We start from the raw sequence: 19653 nt of genomic DNA on the forward strand, positions 1-19653 counted from the left end.
ACATCAGCAGATATTTTATAAATTATAAGTTTTGGAATAAATACAAGTAGTGGGAATGTCAAAGTACCCAGGTTACTGTAGCCTATAGCAATATTTAAACTTCCTAAACTTTGTAAACTTGTATTACTCCTTCAATTTGTTTATTGTAAACCTAAAATCTTTTATGGAGAAGATCCAGTCTCTCCATCACAGCTGCAGCTCCCCCAGAGCTCGCGCGCCTCCCTCCTCGCGCCGTGCCATGGCAGCGGTGACGTCATCCACGCATTGACTCGCGCTGAGAGCGAGAGCTCGAACACATCGAGAGAGCAGCAGCGGTCAGGGCCCGCGGACAAGAACTCGCCGAAACGGATTTACACAAGCAACGTATCGTTCCCGTAAAGCCAAGTCTGAAGAGAGTGTGTATTTCTCTCCATCTGAAGCCCGATCTGTCAAGAGTTACACCAAGGTAAGAGCAGGACGGACAAAATGTAAAGTGGAGTAATAAATACTCTCTTAAAGTTGCCCCGGCGTGCTTTCTGATCTTATAAAACTGCGGTCCGTATCAATATCGCTTTTATTTGTTGCAACGGTGTGTATGGTACAATGCAAAAATGTGAAAGAAACAAAAGCACTTTCGGTGATTGTCTGTCTCGCGCTCCCTTCTCGCGCGCGCGCTCTCCTTTTGTGTCTTTAACAGGTCTGTGGCCACAACAGAGCTTAAATTCAGCTGTTAAGTTGAGATTTGACACATCTGTGTAACACTGCTGATAGTACATAATGCGGGTTAGCAGCTGCTTTTGTTTTGTTTTTCTTTTATGATCTTAATAGGGAAAGAATTAAATGATGGCTGCTTACATGCCTATTGTCATTCACTACATGTACTGTGCACGCGCCACCCTGGACTCATTTCACATTCACAACTAAAAGCTTTTTGACGCATAAAATTCGTAGGGCATAAGCATTTATAACATTGTGGATCGTTTATGTAACACAATGTCGTGCCTCACACGAATTAGTTGTGTTAATTAAAGCATGCATTTACTTTGTTGTGAAGTAAAACTTGGGTTAGTGATAGATTGTGATTGGGTGGAGTGGTAAATCATGTAACAAAATCATGTTACAATTGGGCTGTGATAATTATAACATAAACAGTATTCACATTTGGAAGATAAACCATTTAAAACTTACAGTCTCTCACTTTCACCAATTTGAATAAAATTTCATGACATCATTTTGTACTTCAGCTTCTCATCAGATTCCAGGCTGTGAGGTAAATTAAACGCTATTGGCTATTTTAATAGAGGGAGGGGCTACTTGATATGTTCCGCCCTAACTTCCTGTTTTAGTGAAAATTATGTCAATGCATCAAACAAAGCTGTCAATTTTTTAAAAAAAGGTCCTGTTTTTGATTGATCAAGTTGGTTTAGAGTAGTTTCTGTAAAATGACAGAGTGGTTGAAGTGGCAGAGTTGAATAATTTTAAACTTTGGGTGACACGCTGAGCTCGTCAATGTCACTTTTCATTCAGTCATCCAACCCTCAGTCAGGACAAATACTACACCAACCAACCGGGAGAGACGCTGGCAAGTGCCCACAGTTGGGGTTTTAGAAGAGCGCCTGGCATTTTCAGCCGCATTTAAATGCTTTGGTGGGCATAGGGTTTTTGTATTTCTTCTTGTCGTCTTCTCACAGACTGGCTACTCGGATACCTTCATGCATTATGATAATTGAATTTTATACCAGTAAAGATATCAGTGGGCTTATGTGCTGTAAGTGGCTCAAATGCTCGGCTACTTTGAAGGCAGTAATCCTGCTTTTATTGTTTCTTAAGAAATGTCCTTAGAGAATTGAACGCACTAACCAGCTTATTCTTGCTACATAGCGATAGTGCTTGAGTAATGTTCTCATCACATTTGCAAAACTTGTGTTTTCAACCATCGCTGGATGTCTTATGCAAATTCTTGCTGTTAAGTTGTGTCTATTTATTTGGTAAAAGAACAGTGATTATTTGTATTTTGACTGATTTATTGTTTTGCAGTGCTTTTATCACACTTATTACTGATGTTTCACACATGCATGAGTTGAAGCGTTTGGCTTGCAGTGGCAGGTGTATGCATTAATCGTAGACTAATGTTCCAGACATTTTCTGTTTGCTTTTTCTGTTATAAAACTAAGTATCTCCCGTCTTTTTATGTCTTATTGCACAATGAAAAAGTCAAATTCTGCCTTTCAGTATAAAATTTTTGAGCACAACCCTGCCATTCACTGCAATCCCCCTTTTATCTGGATAACCCAATAAGGGCATCTGAATACAATTTTAAAGCCTAAAGGCCAAAGTACGGTACAAGTTTTACGCGTATGCAAAGGTCCACATACAGTGCGCATTAGCGTAGCCATTTTGAGATTGTCCTATCGTCAGCCTGTGAGATCGCGGATACACAATAGTATTGGGAGGGCGGGGAAGTAGTTTACTCATTTATTTATTTGTTAATGTTTTACTTATTTATGACAAGTCACTTGATTGGTGGGCAAAAAGTAGCTGATTTACTCTATGGGCAACACTGTCATAACGGCCACCTTCTTAAAACTGATGCCATTAATCCGAGCGCATCATTAAACCCCAGGCGCTCTGAAATTTTCTGCATGCCAGGGAGTGGGAACAACAAGCTTGCTGGTTTTAAACCCTGCCTAACAACCTCTCTAGCATAAGGAAATTATAGAGCCATGCGTATTTCAAGCTCTTGTGTGAGGAATAGTCAGAGTCATGCGTATTACAAGTTCAGGTGCTAGAAGGAGTCCATGCGCATTTAGGTCTGAACATGAGTCCAAGAGGCATGCATTAGAAGTCCACACACATTACAAGCTATCTTGTGCAAAGTAAAGCCCACAAACCCTCTTATGCGAGGAAAAGCATGCAATGTGTCATGAAAGCCTGTTATCGGCAATATGTCTGACGATCGTTGATACGCGATAGTATCTTCTATTGGCACAAACTAGTGCGTGTTATGCAATTTTTGTCATCAGAACAGTGCGAGTGGTCTGTACTGTACGCACACCACCAAATGTTTGAAACCCTGCGTACATTGTATGCGTAGGTTGCATATGCGCCTACAGGAAAATGTAGTATGTAGCCCAGCAGATGCATTGCATTTTGACGCAATACGTATGCGGCGGACAAATACTTTCCAAGGCTGTATGTTTGTCTGTGCCCGTACATTCACGTATACCTAAAAACCTGACTATACTCCGGGCTAAAAATGTCTTTCTTGTCAATAGCTCATTTACAAACTGTCTGTTTTCTGGAGCGGGCTGTGTGGAATGTGCTGTGTACACGGTGCTCCCTCAGTACCAGCCACCAGTTGACAAACAAAAGACTGCTCAGTCCAGGGCAGGCCCTTACTTTGCTCTCTCCTTGTGTGTTTGCAGAGGAGGGAAGCTTATACCCCATCAGATCTCTGCCATCTATATTGGTAAAACACTGGCCTGTTATATGGAAGCTACATTATTGTGAGTGTATCTGATATCTTTGCTCTCCGCAAAAGGTACATTAAATTAAATCTGTTAGTGCTGTCAGGCCTTGTTCCGAAATGTTGTTCGTGGCGATTTACAGATGAATCAGTCAATTAGAGACATGTTTGGCCTTGCAGTCTCAGACACGATTTGTTTGAAATTATAGTTTGCGTTCGATAGTAATTGCGTACAGCCTAGAAATCCTGCAAGGCAAGTGTTTTCCGTGTCTCTTAGCCGGCTTATTGTAACCTCACTGCAGCTGGCTCTCTCAAAACTTTGACCTAAATATACTTTAACTTTTCTATAAAAGGCTGTAATTACAGCGTTTATGGATTGGCTAAGCCTTGTAAGTATTCGGCATAGCCGCAGATATTTGTGGTTTAGTATATTGTAAATGTATTGATTTATCACAAACTGGCGGTTAAAGACTTCTCGTTTTCCAATGCATTCAGTTTTCTGAAAGATGTATTCAGTTTGTATTGTAAATGTACAAGTCACGCACAATTGAAACACACTGTCTTGTTTTGAGCACGCCGTGTTGGGGTGAGATGAATGAAAATGCATGCCACTGGCACGCATTAGGGCATATTTTGAGAAAAGTTTGGGGATGTCTTGTTGGAAAGTCTTAACATTATGCAACATTATGCCACAGACTTTGTGGCTTTGAGTGGGAAATTGCTTTTTTCAGATATGCCGTCCTACAAAAATGTTAATCTTTTCCAAAATAAGAGGCTTCGTAGGGGAGAGAAGCACAGTTTCTTTCCTCCGAAGACAGACGGTCCCCGTCTAATAGAACGTACAGATGACGGTTAAAGGTCAGTTTTTTTATTTTGCATAATCGTTTGATTTAAGCGTTTGGTTGATTTAGCAATCGGAACTAGATTGAGGGGAATCAGTCACTTTCTCTTTTGGGAAATAGGATTTACACATCAGATGGTGCTGTCAAAATGTGTCATTCCTCTGTCTGGATGACATTGAAAGGGCAAGAATGATTTTCTCTTCATCTCTATTCTTTTTAGGTCGTGTGTGCATAGACTAAAGAGATTTGACTGGTAAAGCGATCATGGGCCATTATTCCAGAGTCTTCACTGTTCCTCTAAATCAGCAAAAACTTCCTTTTTTTTCATTGTGGAATATTTAGTGCCACAGTGAAAAGGAATATCTGTGCAAACCTCAAATCATGGGAATCATAGTATGGTTAAGACTGTACAAACAGTGTTCCACCTATTTTTAGTGTTTGCAGGCAAAATTCCCACCTATTGGCTTGTAGGTGTGTGCGTGTGATACCGTAAATCTATTAAGTCTGTGCATTGGATTTTTTTTAGCAAGGGACAGTGATAGTTGCTGTTCATGCTTCCATCATTTGCATTGCATTTCCAAATACACGTATTGAATGAAGAGATGGTGTAGCTTTGATTTCCATTTTGTTTTTTGTTTGTGTGCGTTGCAGTCTGGGCATTCAGTACTATTGCGGTGACATCCGCTTAGAAAGAGCAATTTATTTAACCAGGACATTGTTTGCTTAATTGTGTTTTCATTAACAAAACACGTTTAGTTGAACATGGATAACGTTCTCATGGGTAACTATTAGCAGTTAAGGAAATCTTTCCCGTAAAGGTCTCCGTTGTGTGAAAACTCACAGGGAAATTAAACTAGACTTGTCCTTTGGCTGACCCCGTTCTCTTAAAAAGCTTTCCAGGGTTGACTGTTTTAGACACACAAAGCTGCATAAAGCATCTTTTTCTCTTTCTTTGTGTTTGTGTCTTATGCTAACAAACACTGGACCTAATTTAACACAATGTGGGTGCTGTCATCTCCCTATGCAAGATGTGGACCTCTCATAGATCTTCTTTGTGGCATGAAGATGTGTTTTTGGTTATCTGATCGTAAGTGGTTAGTGCTGAATACCAAAGAAGGGAATGGGGTCAAAAATGCTTTATAATAGGATCACTGAAACCACATACGGAGGTAATCGGAAAAAAAAACATGAACAAACTGATGCTATCTGAATGCATCTCGGACAGCAGAAAAAAGCAGCTTACTTGCTGCTCACTCCCCTCAAATATCATTGGACTAAAGTGGACTAAAATCTGAATCAAATTTGTTGCGTTGAACCCACCCAGGTTAAAAAATGAAGTATACTTAAATACCAGCAAGTACTTTTTAGTACATTGTTATTTTTGTGTTTAATAATAGTGTAAAAGTTAAACACTACAACTATAATAAATAAAAGTATTAGTTCTACTTCGATAGTACAGTGCACTTGAATAAAGTATACTAAAAAAACAGTAATACTTACAGGGTTTCCCACAGAAAATTTGTTGGTTAAGGTTGTAGGGTTGGATGGGTGGGTGGGGCCGAGGGCGTGGCATTTAAAGGGGCGTCATGATTTAAAGTATGCGTCATGATGAATTAATAAAATAAATAAATAAAATATTTATTTTTAAAACACTCAAATCAAACTTAATTTTGAAGTAACTTTGAAAAAAAATGAACTCATAGATTATAAATTAATTAAATGTTTTTACCTCTAATGGGAGTAGCTGCATGATGAAGTAAAACTAAAGGGTTAATAAACACAAAACTGAAGCAGATGTTGTAGAACGTCTGCCGAACGATGATAGATAGCGCAAAAATGGTAAATACTGATTATTTCCCACTATTGATTACATTATCTTAAAGGAGTGTAACTACTGTAGCATGTAAATAATGCACATAAATAAAGTGAGCAAGAGCGCTCAACAATTATATCTAATCAACAGGCACGTGAAACCTAGCAGGTTGCTCAAACAACAAAATCACCAGCTAACTTGCTTTAAAATTGACTAATACAATAACAGGCTGGCTTAAATAACCCCAAAACATAAGTCCACTTACAGTTTTCATGGACACGCGTTTAATCAACTGGCTATCCTCCAGACATGACGCACCACGACATGACCATCTCATTTCGGCCGTGTGGTGCGCATGCACGCTCGCGGTGTGAAGCGCGTCTGCGCTATTCTCCGAGATGTTTTATCAACTGGCTAGTTATCGATAACTCCAGACAGTGACGGTCCGGACCAGGTCTTTCTCATATCGGCCGTGTGTTGCGCGTCCCTGCTCGTGGTGTGATGCGCGTCCCTGCTCGCGGTGTGATGCGCGTACGCACTATTCTCCGAGATGCACTTGACAGCCTTTTGTGCAGCGATTTTTTTTTTTTTTTTTTTTTTTTTTTTTTGGTACGACCTAGTTAAGGCGGTAGGGTTTGCAAGCTTAGGCGGGCCGCCTTATCTGAAATATGCTGCGGGGAAACCCTAACTTAAACAGATTTTTATTGGCCTATTAGGTACAAAATTAGTGCATGAAAATAGTATATTTACAGAGTGTACTTAAATAAAGTGTATTTTAGTGCATTTTTTTCTGATGGGTAAACGATTCAGCGTTTCAAATTGCCAATATTAAATTGTCATTGAGTAAAAATACAGTTGACGGTTGTCTGTGACCTGGTAATAAGAAAACATTTTATTTCATCTGAACATGCAAACAGCAGACAGCAGTGACAGATCAACAACAGAACCAGAATTCATACATTATCAAGATATTCACGCAACAATACCTTATCAAAAGCACACGATGAGTCCAGATGATTAATATCCAAAAAGGGCAGATTGTCTCTTTTTCATCTACCACAGTGGCCATTTCTAAAGCAGGATGCATTTCAAAAAGTTTTGCTTTTGCGTCGTCTTTTTTCGTTTGTGCAGAGATGTTTATGGTCCGGGTCAGAGGCCATCAGCGAAGGTCTGTCTGAATGTGCGTGAGATGGTTTAGCTTCCAAACCATACTCAAACACGCACACAAATGATTTCTCATATAAATAATACATTTATCAGACTGTCAGGGCAGCAATATTTTGCGTCATTTACAGGACATTCACAAATGAAAGTAAAGTGGCAAAATGTCTGTCGGCTCATGACGTCATGCACCGTGTGGTAACAATTTTTTTTCTTTTAACTGATAATGTTAATCGGTCATAAATTCTTACCTTCGGTTAACGGTTAAACGGTCAATATGAACATCTCTAAAAGAATGTTTTAAATCATTATTTTGCTATTTTATTATTATCATCATAGTTTCATATTAACATTCCCAGCAGCTTGTAATGCTGCGTTCAGACCAAATGCGGTAGAGGCGTCAAGCGCGAGTGATTTCAATGTTAAGTCAATGTGAAGACACGTTAGACGCAATTCCGCCTTATTCACGGAAAAACGGGCCTCATTAAACAATCATGAGCTTGCTCTAGTATTGACGTTGTTACAGAAAGCGAGTAGAGTTGCAGAAGCCCCTCCCATGACGCGAATTTCCACGTGAATGTCTCGATGACTAGAATTTCACGCGCGAATTGAGTAAACTCAAACTGTTCAAGTGGCAAACTAGACGCGGTACATGTGAATTTAAAGCCTCAAACGTGGCTGGTGTGAACCCACAGTAATGCACGTACTGTTCCTCACGCGAGTGTGCTTGTAATGCGTGCAACTCACATTTTTCCTTGCACTAGAGAGGTTGTTATGTGCACAGGTGACTGTGAGTTGGTGCCGTTACCTGGCACGCAAGTAATTTACACCGCACCCTGCATTAACGATGCGCTCGGATAAATGGCATCATGTTTAAGAAGGCTTAACAGTGTTGCCAGCTGCCCTTAAAGTAAAACAGTTTTTTTCTGTTTTTGTCCACCAAACCAGTGGTTTGTCATTGATAAATGAGTAAAAACGAAGCAAATAAATAAATAATGAAACTATTACCCCGTCCTCCAATTCTATCTTGTATATGTAATCTTGCAGACTGGCGATTGGACAATTTTACTATGGACAATATTGCCCAAAACTAGTCCCTATCCCTACAGACCCAAACTAGACATTCTTCCTGTGTGAGCCATATAAATGTTTGCTCCTCTCTTAAGCGCCCTATTGTCATGCACAATAAAGTGATTATGAATTAATTTGCAGCAATAAACGCCTTCAGAAGGCTGTAATTAAGTATCGCCTCCCGTTAACTGCATGGCTGGTTTTGAATTCTTTCAGCAAAATGGTCATTCTGGACTAGGTACTGGACAGTAGTGTGAAATTCAACACCGTCTCTAAGTGCTCCGTGTAGCTCTGGGCAAGCAGCAGATTTGAGCCCTGCTGGCCTCTCTCGCCTGCTAATTCAAAGACTTGTGCTGCCCTCCCCCTGCTGAATTTACTGTCCGATTGGCCAAGGAGTTGAAGAGTACAATATAGGCTTGGAGTCATGAGAAATTGAGTTTCTTTGTCTGTCTGAAGAGGTTTGCTGTTGGTCCATCGAGGTAAATTTAAAGGGATAGTTTACCCTAAAGGTATTACTATGGATCTGTTTGGTTATAAACGCTTTTCAAAATATATTTTGTTTAATCTTTTTATCTGTATAATAAGATTTATACAGATTTGAAACAACTTGAGGGTGAGTAAATGATGCACGTTTTCATTTACGGGTGAACTATTCCTTTAAAGTGTATGTTTATACTAGATGCAACACTTACCTGGCAAGATTGATATTTAACTTTCTTAATAAAAAATGTGTTGTTTAGCACGTTTTTGTGTTTTTCTTTGATAACGAAATTGGTACCGATAGTTAAATTGGTACAGACCAGTTATATTGGTACAAACTACTGAAATTTTTGTACCATAACAACACTACTTAAAGGAATAGTCCATTTTCTTAAAAGAAAAATCCAGATAATTTACTCACCACCATGTCATCCAAAATGTTGATGTCTTTCTTTGTTCAGTCGAAAAGAAATTATATTACGTGACCTCACGTAAATGCTGAGTGACGTAGAGACGTCACATGTTACATACGCACATTTGCGGACCATTTTAAACAATAAACTGACACAAAGACATTAATTAGTATCATTCCACATACAACAACGTAGGAACGGTCCTCTTTCTCCACACTTGTAAACGCTGGGGCAAAGTTTCGCGTTCGTCCTCTGTGACGTCTTGACGTGATGACGTATTACGTGAGGTCACGCTGGCGTCACAGGACCGGAGGAAGACGAGAAGTTGTGGTTTAAAAGTGCATCATATTTTTTATTTTTCTTGTCAAAAATGACAATCGTTTCGCTAGGTAAGACCCTTATACCTCATTTGGGATCTTTTAGAGTCCTTTGAAACTCCGTTGAAAAAAAACTGTTAAGTGTTGAGTTAAGTATTAAGTGTTGGGTTCTATTAAAGTCCATTAAAATGAGAAAAATCCTGCAATGTTTTCCTCAAAAAACATAATTTCTTCTCGACTGAACAAAGAAAGACATCAACATTTTGGATGACATGGTGGTGAGTAAATTATCTGGATTTTTCTTTTAAGAAAATGGAATATTCCTTTAAGACAAAGACTTTCATTCTTGGTCCAGTGAGCAGTCCATACCATCTTGGTTGTGATCTGACAAAATGAGCGTTCCCAATGAACTCATATTGTCATTTTACATACTGAAATTACTATACTCCTGTCAACCACAGTCTATATTTAGTTCATATTAAAATGTATTGTACTGTGTCCAGTGTTTTTGGTGAAAAAAAATAGTTGACCATGGCCATATGTTGTGCAGCGATTAATTGCCAGTAGTATTGTACCAGAGGCTGTGTTGAACTGTAAGGTCTTGTTTGTGAATATCTGTGAGCTTAAGGCCTGACCAGTCACAATCAGCTTCAGAGATAAAGGTCATGGCCACTGATTTGTGCTGTCAACCAAAAAGATGGGAGGTTGAGTCAGAGGAAGGGTGAGAGATGAAGGAAAATAGGGAAGAGAGAGAGTGAGGACAAGGGAGTTCACATGAAAGATTCACAGAAAAAAACAAAAACACACCAGTGGGATGAAGAGGAAGAGGCAGGAAGTTGAAGCAGGTTTGAAGTGCTCTTTACTGTCAAGTGTGATTGTGTTGGGGCTGTAAGTGTTTGGTTTTCTCAGAGGGAACTTTTGGTGGCTGCTTTTGCTATAGCTAATTTCATGAAATTGTTTTTCTGATCGCTTGAATCCAGTTGTGTTTAACTGGTTGGCATCCCTAAATAAACAGTTGTATTTTTCTATGGGCTGTTGCTTGGGCCCTATTAGGTCTGGATGATATTGCTTATTAAAGTATATCCCTGTATTTGTCAGCCATATGAAGGCATATTTTCCACACTGTTTTCACTAAACACAAAGATGATTATTATTAAATATATTTTTACAGCAATATTTTATAGACACATGTAAAGCAAATTCATTGACTTCCTGTAGTGGAGAGAACAAAAGTATAAACGCAACGTGTGGCGCGACAGGGATTTGAGCAACTTCCTGAGTCAAAGCTGGGCGGCGCGGACAGGCGGCACCGGGTGGCGCCGGTGTGCGTATAGTCATAGAAAACAATGTGTTTGATTTTTTTTTTAGAGCTGCGCTGAGCTGCGCTGAGCTGCGCTGAGCTGCGCTGAGCTGCGCTGAGCTGCGCTGAGCTGCGCTGCGCTGAGCTGCGCAGCCAGTGTGGGATCCCCTTAAGACTTTTCTATTTACACAAAAGTCTCTCAAATACGTTTCACAAAGTCTGTGCTAGTAGCTGGGTTTCCATCCAAACATGAAGCAAATCTTTTCAAAATTCGCAAAAATACTTAGTAACCAACAGTAAACAAAAAAAGTCACGCTTGGAAAATAGAGACAGGATTGCATGTAGTCTAGGGCTGTCACTTTTGAGAAAAATCAAATTCGAACGGATTTCGAATATCATGCAATGTATCCGAATATATTCGAATATCTAGGCGCCCCCCCCCCCCACGCGCATCAAAAAAACCCACCGTAATGGAGATTCAATCACAAAATTATTAACAGTGACAGTCATAAACAGGGTTGTCTGGATTACTTTTTTACTTAATGTTTGAAACAGCAGGTTATCAACTTATGAATAACAAACTTATATATATAAAAAAATGATTCAGAACAGTTACAAACAATAACGTGACAACTTAAATAGCAGCAGGAATATATAGGCAGACGCAAACGGAATTCACGCCCGCAGATTTCGGCAAAAAACTCCGCGGATTTAGTGCCCGTCATTGACAGGCACACATATCCCGCGCTTGAGCGTGTTTGTGACCAGAACTGTCATTGACAACAAGCACACAAAAAGACAAATGCTGTTGTTGTTTAATATAAAGTTTACATTGCGTTGTAAAAATGATGAAATTATCTTCATACATGCTAATTTCATAATGCGAACGTATTAACACAAGCTTTTTATTCTGCTATAATATTTAACACTATAAACAATATGTCATTTTATATACAAACTATAATTCTATCTTGACATGCACATGAGGTTCATTTTGGTCCCATTTGATTCCCTCTCTTGCGCACAGTTGCTGTCGTCGGTCTCACTCTCAGCCTCCTTCCTATTACGAGGTGTTACTGTAAAAAATGCGCTACACATGGCATTTAAAAAAACGGATGGTTTATTTAAAGTTCGAATACGGATATTTCACGTCATGTTCGAATGCATATTCGAATATCGAATAAAAAGTGACAGCCCTAATGTAGTCACAATGGGGCAAGTTGTTCATTTATTAGCAGTTCAGCTGATACTGAATGCTGTGCACAGAAGAAGGAATGCAGAATTTTTTATGAAAGCAGTAGCAACAAGGACATTGCGATGACACCGAGCCCCATATATGGAAAGACAATGACATGGTCAGTCCCGTGGGTTTAATGTTCGCTACATCAGAATAAATTCGGCAAATGTGTTTGCCCGTAATATCCCATTATTTGCATATACTCTTTTTCGCATAAATCAGAAACTACCTCAAGCGAGCGTAAAAACTTTGTTGCGAATGAAGGAATTTTAATCGAAATTTGCCGTTTGCATCATTCGTTTTTTATGGGATACTTCAAAATGCGCATAAAATCATGGTGATGAAAACATGGCTTGGAAAACTTCTCCTTTGCCAAGATAATCCATCCACCTCACATGTGTGGCATATCAAGATGCTGATTAGACAGCATAATTATTGCACAGATGTGCCCTAGGCTGGCCACAATAAAAGCCCACTCTAAAATGTGCAGTTTTACGGTATGGGGGGGGGGGGGTTCTGAAAACCAATCATTCCAGTCACTGCACATCCCTGCAGTCAGCATGCCAATTGCACGCTCTCTCAAAACTTGCAACATCAGTGGCATTGTGCTGTGTGATAAAACTGCACATTTTAGAGTGGCCTTTTATTGTGGCCAACCTAAGGCACACCTGTGCAATAATCATGCCGTCTAATCAGCATCTTGATATGTCACACCTGTGATGTGGATGGATTATCTCGGTGAAGTGCTTGCTAACACAGACCCAGACAGATTTGTGAACAGTATTTGAGATACAGCCCTTTTGTGTACATAGAGGAAGTCTTAGATCTTTGAGTTCAGCTCAGAAAAATAGGTGAAAAAACTGTAGTGTTTATAATTTTGTTCAGTGTAATAAATCACAATTACATATAGCAGATAATTTAAAAATATGATGTAAAATCATCTAAATAATTCACTTTATGAGTTTATGCAATATATTAAGAAAGCCACTGGATGAACTAAAATTTTCTGGAATACCTTAAATCAGTATTTGCCTTGAAAAAAAAGCTTTCCCTAATTAAAACACAAAACTGGCCCCAATGTTGTCAGATACACATGACCACATTTAATTTTCCCTAAATCTTTGTCTTTTAAAATCATCTTTATTAAGCCATGTATGCACAGTGAGTTGAATGAGATCCTACCTATTTTCTCATTACTAACATGCTGCCTCTCTCAAATGAACTTTGTACATGGCATGGGTGAGGTTGAATTGAGCGCTGCAGTGCTAGAGTTTATGTGAAATCTCTCATCTTGTTGCTGTGTTGGAGGACAATGCAGTTTAAACTCTTACCCAGTTTCTTAGAAACTGTGTCGTGGCCTGATAGACACTCTTTTATCTCTTCCTTTAACTCACTTCCTTTTATTTTCCTTCCATCCTTACAGCATATTCCTCAGACTCTTTTTTCTTTCACAATGTATTTTTGATGTCCCAATTGGAAGATACTATCAGCCCACCTTCTAAGTGCACCTCTGCACCCTCTCTCTCAAATGTGACCCTGTATGTAAATACCCATAAAATCATCCTACATAATGTAAAGAACATAAAGAGTAAAATTAGATTATAGACTAGATTTTAATCCGGACTTTATCTTGGATTTTCACATGTCCTTACTCTGGTTGTGCTGCAGTGTGAATTGCATGTTGGCTGAAAATGCAACACACTTCTTTATTCATGATAAGCAAAAAGGGTAAAGAGAAAGAGTTTGCACACTTTTCTGTCTCACGACACTGTTGGTATAAAGATATTTGCTGATGCAGATGCGCTGTGTGTTTGTTGGGGGCTTCAGACCACCCATCAGTGTTAAACCAGTGGTATCCAGGTCTAATTTACACAGCCATTCCCTTGCACTCTGTCCTGGCATTCTGCCCCAAATCGAGTATCCAGCTTGTGTCTTTGTTGGTTGGATTTTCCCTTGATATTCTCAGAGGAAAAACACATGCATCAGTGCTATTTATAGATTAATGGTTAGCAGTTGTCCTACAGGGCGATGTTTTATAGCTTTGTTTCATACAGCTTTGCTTTGCAGTTTTGAAGTTGAAGGTTAAACACTAGAACATCAGAGCAACATATGTTCACAAACTTTCCCTGTCTTGCGATTTACAAGTATGAGAGCTTCTAGATTGAGCGATACATCTGTGATTAAAACTTGTGTAGCAAGTTAGAGCTGATATGTTTGGTTTGTTTACGTGAATTGGTTCGGGTTATCCATTTTAGTGAATCAATTTAAAACACTGATTCATGATAAATGATTTTGTTTGGTGTTTCCTTTAAAGAATTTTAAGGAAAATAGATAAGCATAGCAATTTATTGTTAGTAGAGATGTAACGATTAGCGGTGTATTGGTTAACCAAGATAAAAAATGTCCAACCGTCAGTGTTACCGCGTCATTTTTTTTAAACTACCGATTAGCCCTGCCATTGTCACGGCTCAACAACCCCTGTCCAGTATCAACCAATTTAAGCAATAATGTGAGACAAACACATTTATTCACATCTGCTCCCATGAGTTTGTGATGAAAATCTAATTTAGGGAAATCTTGTTGTACTGACGTTGAATGTTAACTTAAAATTTCTTTAGACAGATCCATCTTTTCTATTTATTTTCCATTAAATGATGTGATCTGATGAGTTTAAAGCTTCTTTCTCTTTCTGTTCGTTTCTTCCGCAATTGCTGTGAGTGCAGGTGCTGTGCTGGGTCATAAAGTACACCCGATTTCTCACAACATACGCAGATAGATGACTTGTTGATTTGTCTGCGTTTATTTGAAAAATGATTTACTTATGTTTGTTTTATCTGAACTAGATGAACATTTACCTTACGACCCCAAATGTGCCATGATCATTGCTAATGTTATTTATTTGATGTTTCTGCAAACAAAATTGCACCTTCATGTACTTTTTTAAATTTCAAAAAATCATGATAATATAGAAAACCGTGGTGATTTTGTAGTACTGAAACGCACTCTGTAGAGCAGTTTGTCCATTTGGGGCTATTGTAGAAACATGGTGGCACAAAATGGCGACTTCCATGTAAGGGGGCATGTGGTGTATGTAGATAAACCGGCTCATTCTAAGGTAATAAAAACATAACAGACAGTTCATTATGTGAGGGCTTTATACGCCACTGATTATATAGTTATGCATATTATATTGCTATTCTTTCAAGGCATCCTTCTAAAAGTTACACAGTGCACCTTTAATGGATATAATACATTAGGAGTCAAAGGGTTAATCTTTGTGAATCTGCATTGAGTATGAGAATGGAAAAAGTGAGTATGAATGAATGAGAAATCCTGATGTGAACCTGCAGTTCAGAGGCAAGAGTATTGGGTTACCGCCAAGTCTCCTGATTTCATGTTTGTTTGTATGACTGGAGACTGTGTGGTATGGTATTTCAGCTCACTATTTACTGGAACGCACGCTCACTCATACAGTCACAAACTTAACAAAAGCTTAACAAAACAAACCAGGTCTAATGACTTCCTTACACTGGCATTGTGTTATAGGTGTGGACAAGCACAGGTTAAACAATAAACAGTTTATGGCCCATTGAAACACACGTGACAGTCATATAGCATGATTCATAAGTGCTGTAGTTATTATGCCTTTGTCCGCTGGTTTTCTTTGGTAAACTTGTCGTTCTGACAGAAAAATTAGATAACATTGTTTCCTTGTCAAATATTTTGCTTTTGTGAATAAATATAAACAAGCAACGATTGAACTTATAAGTTCACAAACCTGCTTTTTCAGTTCTTTTCAGTTGCTCTTGATCACATTCTGCAGGCCGTTGCTGAAATACATACGACTGTTTACAGAGGAAATGATGTGGACTTTGACCCGAGTCTTTCCTGTACAAGTGGGTATTTTCTGTCGACCGTCACATTCCCTGGCTGGATTTGATCATGATGTCCATAGGGTTTTTGTTACCCAATGTCTTTATCTTACCCTCTTGCTTTATGTTTGTAATTGGGGTCTGGTAACTTTATTAGAGGCCGCAACTTAAAACAGGCTTTACATCAAACTGTAATAATAATAATAGACTGACTTTTGCTTCTGTAGTTATTAACTGGAGATTTAAAGCTATATTATCCAACCCATCTACTTAAGAAAACATCTCTTATGTTTAATCCTCAGTGGAAAATGTACTACCCAAATTTAATGGGTTTTCTCTCTCTCTTTTCTCTCTCTCTCTTTCTCTAAACGTTATAAAATGCTGTATCGGCTAAATAAATAATCATAACAACAGTAACAATACATTATACTTATTTGTAGTTAAAACGTTGATTTATAAGTGGTCTTTTACAGCTTTAATTCTTCTTATAAACATCCACAATGTTATTGTAAATTATCATTGTCGGTTTTACAAAGGCTAGGTCTCATCATAAACTGTCATAAGATATTATGTAGTTATTACAAGACACTAGACCTAACTGATGTTATGATTGTTTATTAGATGAACATTAGGGGCGGTTTCCCTGACAGGGCCTATAGTCCCAGACTAAAATGCATGTTTGAGCTGTTTTAATTTAAAAACAATGTGTGTTGACACTTCTTAACGTATATCAGTGCCATTGTTTTGTCTCAAGATGGTATTGTTTTTTGTAAAGTTTATTTGTAAAAACTACTCAAATGTCCTAATATAACTAAGGCCTAATCCTGGATTAAATTCAGGGCTCCCACAGGTCCTTGAAATCCTTGAAAGTTTGTGAATCTGGGGGAAAAAATTCAAGGCCCTGTGAAGTTTTTGAAAATATACAACATGCATATGTACAGGTCATTGAAAGTGCTTGAAGTTTTCCCATATTATTCCCTGTGTAGTGTAGGATAATATCATAAAAAGTCTAGACTTTTTAAGCACACGTGCTAAACTGTTCTCTTTAAATTCATTTGTATGCGAATGTTGATTTAGAGCAAAATGCTTTTTTGCATAGTTGTGTTTGACACATGAAACCGTCTCGGGTTACGTATGTAACTGTTGTCCCCTGACAAGGGAACGAGACGCTGCGTCTCCCTTGCCATACTTCCTGCGTCACTGTAATGCCGTCTTTGGCAATATTTCAGATAGCGATATACTTCCTGGCTCCCGTGTCACCCTACCTTTGTCGTTAAGCCTCACCAAACTTGAACTTGATATAAACATTCAGACGCACTTACACTTGGAGGCATCCCCAAAGTGTCACCGCAGTGACGCAGCACGAGTTCCCTCGAAAGGGAACTGTAACAATGTATCTTAAAAGGTAACACGATGTAACCTTGTTCTCACTTGAAATGTGTCCCCACATTTAGTTCTTAAATTTGATTGGACTCGGAAAGTCCTTGAAAGGTCCTTGAATTTGAAGTTAACTAAAGGGCTCGTTATAGTCGTGTGTAGGTCCTACGGCGTAGCCGCGACGGCTTAGGTTCCGCGTCGGTTTTCATTTATACTTTTGCGTCGTCGTTCACGTCGACGTGCAAACACGCGCGACCGCTGGTAGGCAGTATCCACGCGTGTAACCACAGTAGCAGCGCGACCGTCAGAGAAAAAGCAGCTTGGCAAGTTAACCCACAAACGAAGAAGAAACAGCAACTAGTTGTGTATAATTTGAGAAGACCAGCAATGATGGAAGTAAATAAACAACGACTTTTGTTGAAATTTGAGTTAAATCACTCCTCAACTTGGCTCATCTTTGTTTTCACCATCACAAACAGAAAAACCTATGACGCAGTTTTTTTACCTGACGGGAGGGGTTCTGGTGGACCAATCACAGCGCTTGCGGTCCGCGTAGATCTGACGCGCTGTTAAAACTTTTGCGAGGTGCGCGTCAGGCTATGCAGAGCTACGCACAGGCTACGGATAGCTACAGCGTAAAACCTACGCACGACTATAAATCGCCCTTTAGGTGTGGGAACCCTGTAAATTAATCCCAGTACTGGAAACTGCCCCATAATGTTTATTATAAGGAATTATAATAGTACTATAAATAGGGGCTTCATAGAAAGTGTTACCGAATTATAATGTTTATGAAGTTGTAATGTATTAAAGCTGAAAAAGTAAAAGTTTTTTCCTTAAATGAGTATTTTGTGTATGTAGCCAGTTTAAAAATAGTTATAATATTTAATAAACAAAATTCAGAGGGCTAACCTGTGGGTGCACATGGCTACGCATCACCTGGATTCGATTCATCTGCGTGCTAACAATGCTGAACTATTAACAGATCTCCTGGTGGGCTCACTGGATGACACATTAATTGCTTGAGCCGGTACTACTCGGTTAAATGGAATGGTAATTATGCTGCGCTGCTTCTAATAAAAAGACTCCCCATCACGGACATTTGTTTTTTTCCAGAGATTTTGCATTACTAGCTTATTAGGCAATGGGAACCAAGGCCTGTGACAGCTGCAGTGCACCCTAAGCAGACAGAGAAATGCGGAGGGGGTGAACAATAACCAAGCGAGTCTCTTCGCTGCCCCAGAATGACTCGGGCTAAGCCAGATGAGTGTGTAATTGCAGTTCTGTTTCATTGCTTAAGCCATTGCTGTTCTGAGTCGATGTCAAAAGAAGCTGACATGGGGAAAGCAAGGAACAGAGGGATATGCGAATGCTTGTTATTGCTCCTAAATCCCACAATCCAGTCCCTTGCCAGCCCTTGTTCAGCTGGCACATGGCTTTATAATGACATCATCTGCTGCATGATAAAGATGGAAAATGAGACCCAGAGAGAACGAGCCAACATAAGCCAAGGAGAAAGACACATTTGACATAGCATGAGACAGGTAGAGATGAGGTTGGAGTAGTGTCTCGGCAGGAATTTGCGAAACAGAAAACACTTATAAAAAATATATAGCTTGAATGCACTGTAAGTCACGCTGAATTAAAGTGTCTTCCAAATGTATAAATGTATATCGAACACATCTGTAATTTCATTTCAAGAGCCAGCGACTTCCTTATCATGATTTTGTCTGGGGCCCTGCTTCTGTTATTGAGTGATGGATGGAAAGGTAGATGGATAGATGGAGGGAAGTGCAGGATCATGTAAATTTTGCTGTCTCAGCCGAAAGTGTTGCTTTGCCTCTGTGTGTCATGCAGTGCATGGACAAGCTGCCAGACTCTGCCCTTCAGGAGTCCAGAACACGATCTGCTCTGAGCGAGAAACTTCCTGTCTTTCCTCTGGACCCTGACCTCACTATCCAGAACTACCTTCGTGATAACGCTCAGGGGTTACGTAACAACCCGCTACTCCTTAAGCTCAGCCACCCCCTGTCGGACAACATGAAAAGGGTCGGAGTGACACAAAGCGTGCACTGTTGCATTGTGGGATGCTTTAGCCCTCTGCCAGCCTTTCTGACTTGGCCTTTTCTATGCCATTGTGTTAAACGCACTGCTGATGCACTGACCTTCAAGTTTCCGTTTGGTGACACCATTACCTTTTGCACTAAAAACCAAAAGAGCTCTCTCACTTTAATGGCTACTCCTGTTCAGCTTAGTGGATTAGTATTCTGTTGGTATGTATTAACAAAATTTGCTTTGTGAATTATCAAAAAAAAAAAAATAGGC

The 19653-nt window shown here is 39.3% G+C and overlaps 1 protein-coding gene across 2 annotated transcripts in view; it reads left to right on the top strand.

Moving 5' to 3' along the window:
- Positions 1–264: 264 nt before the first annotated feature.
- The window catches only part of LOC135782564 (cytoplasmic protein NCK2-like), an 85112-nt gene continuing 65723 nt past the window's right edge, over positions 265–19653 (top strand). The window contains exon 1 of one of the 2 annotated variants that reach the window (XM_065292930.2): positions 265–445. The gene's annotated coding sequence lies outside the window, so the exon portion shown is untranslated. The remainder of the gene's footprint in view (positions 446–19653) is intronic. The other variant, XM_065292931.1, reaches the window with a different exon arrangement.

Source organism: Paramisgurnus dabryanus, chromosome 15 (genome assembly GCF_030506205.2).
Source record: "Paramisgurnus dabryanus chromosome 15, PD_genome_1.1, whole genome shotgun sequence".
Classification (NCBI taxonomy): Eukaryota; Metazoa; Chordata; class Actinopteri; order Cypriniformes; family Cobitidae; genus Paramisgurnus; species Paramisgurnus dabryanus.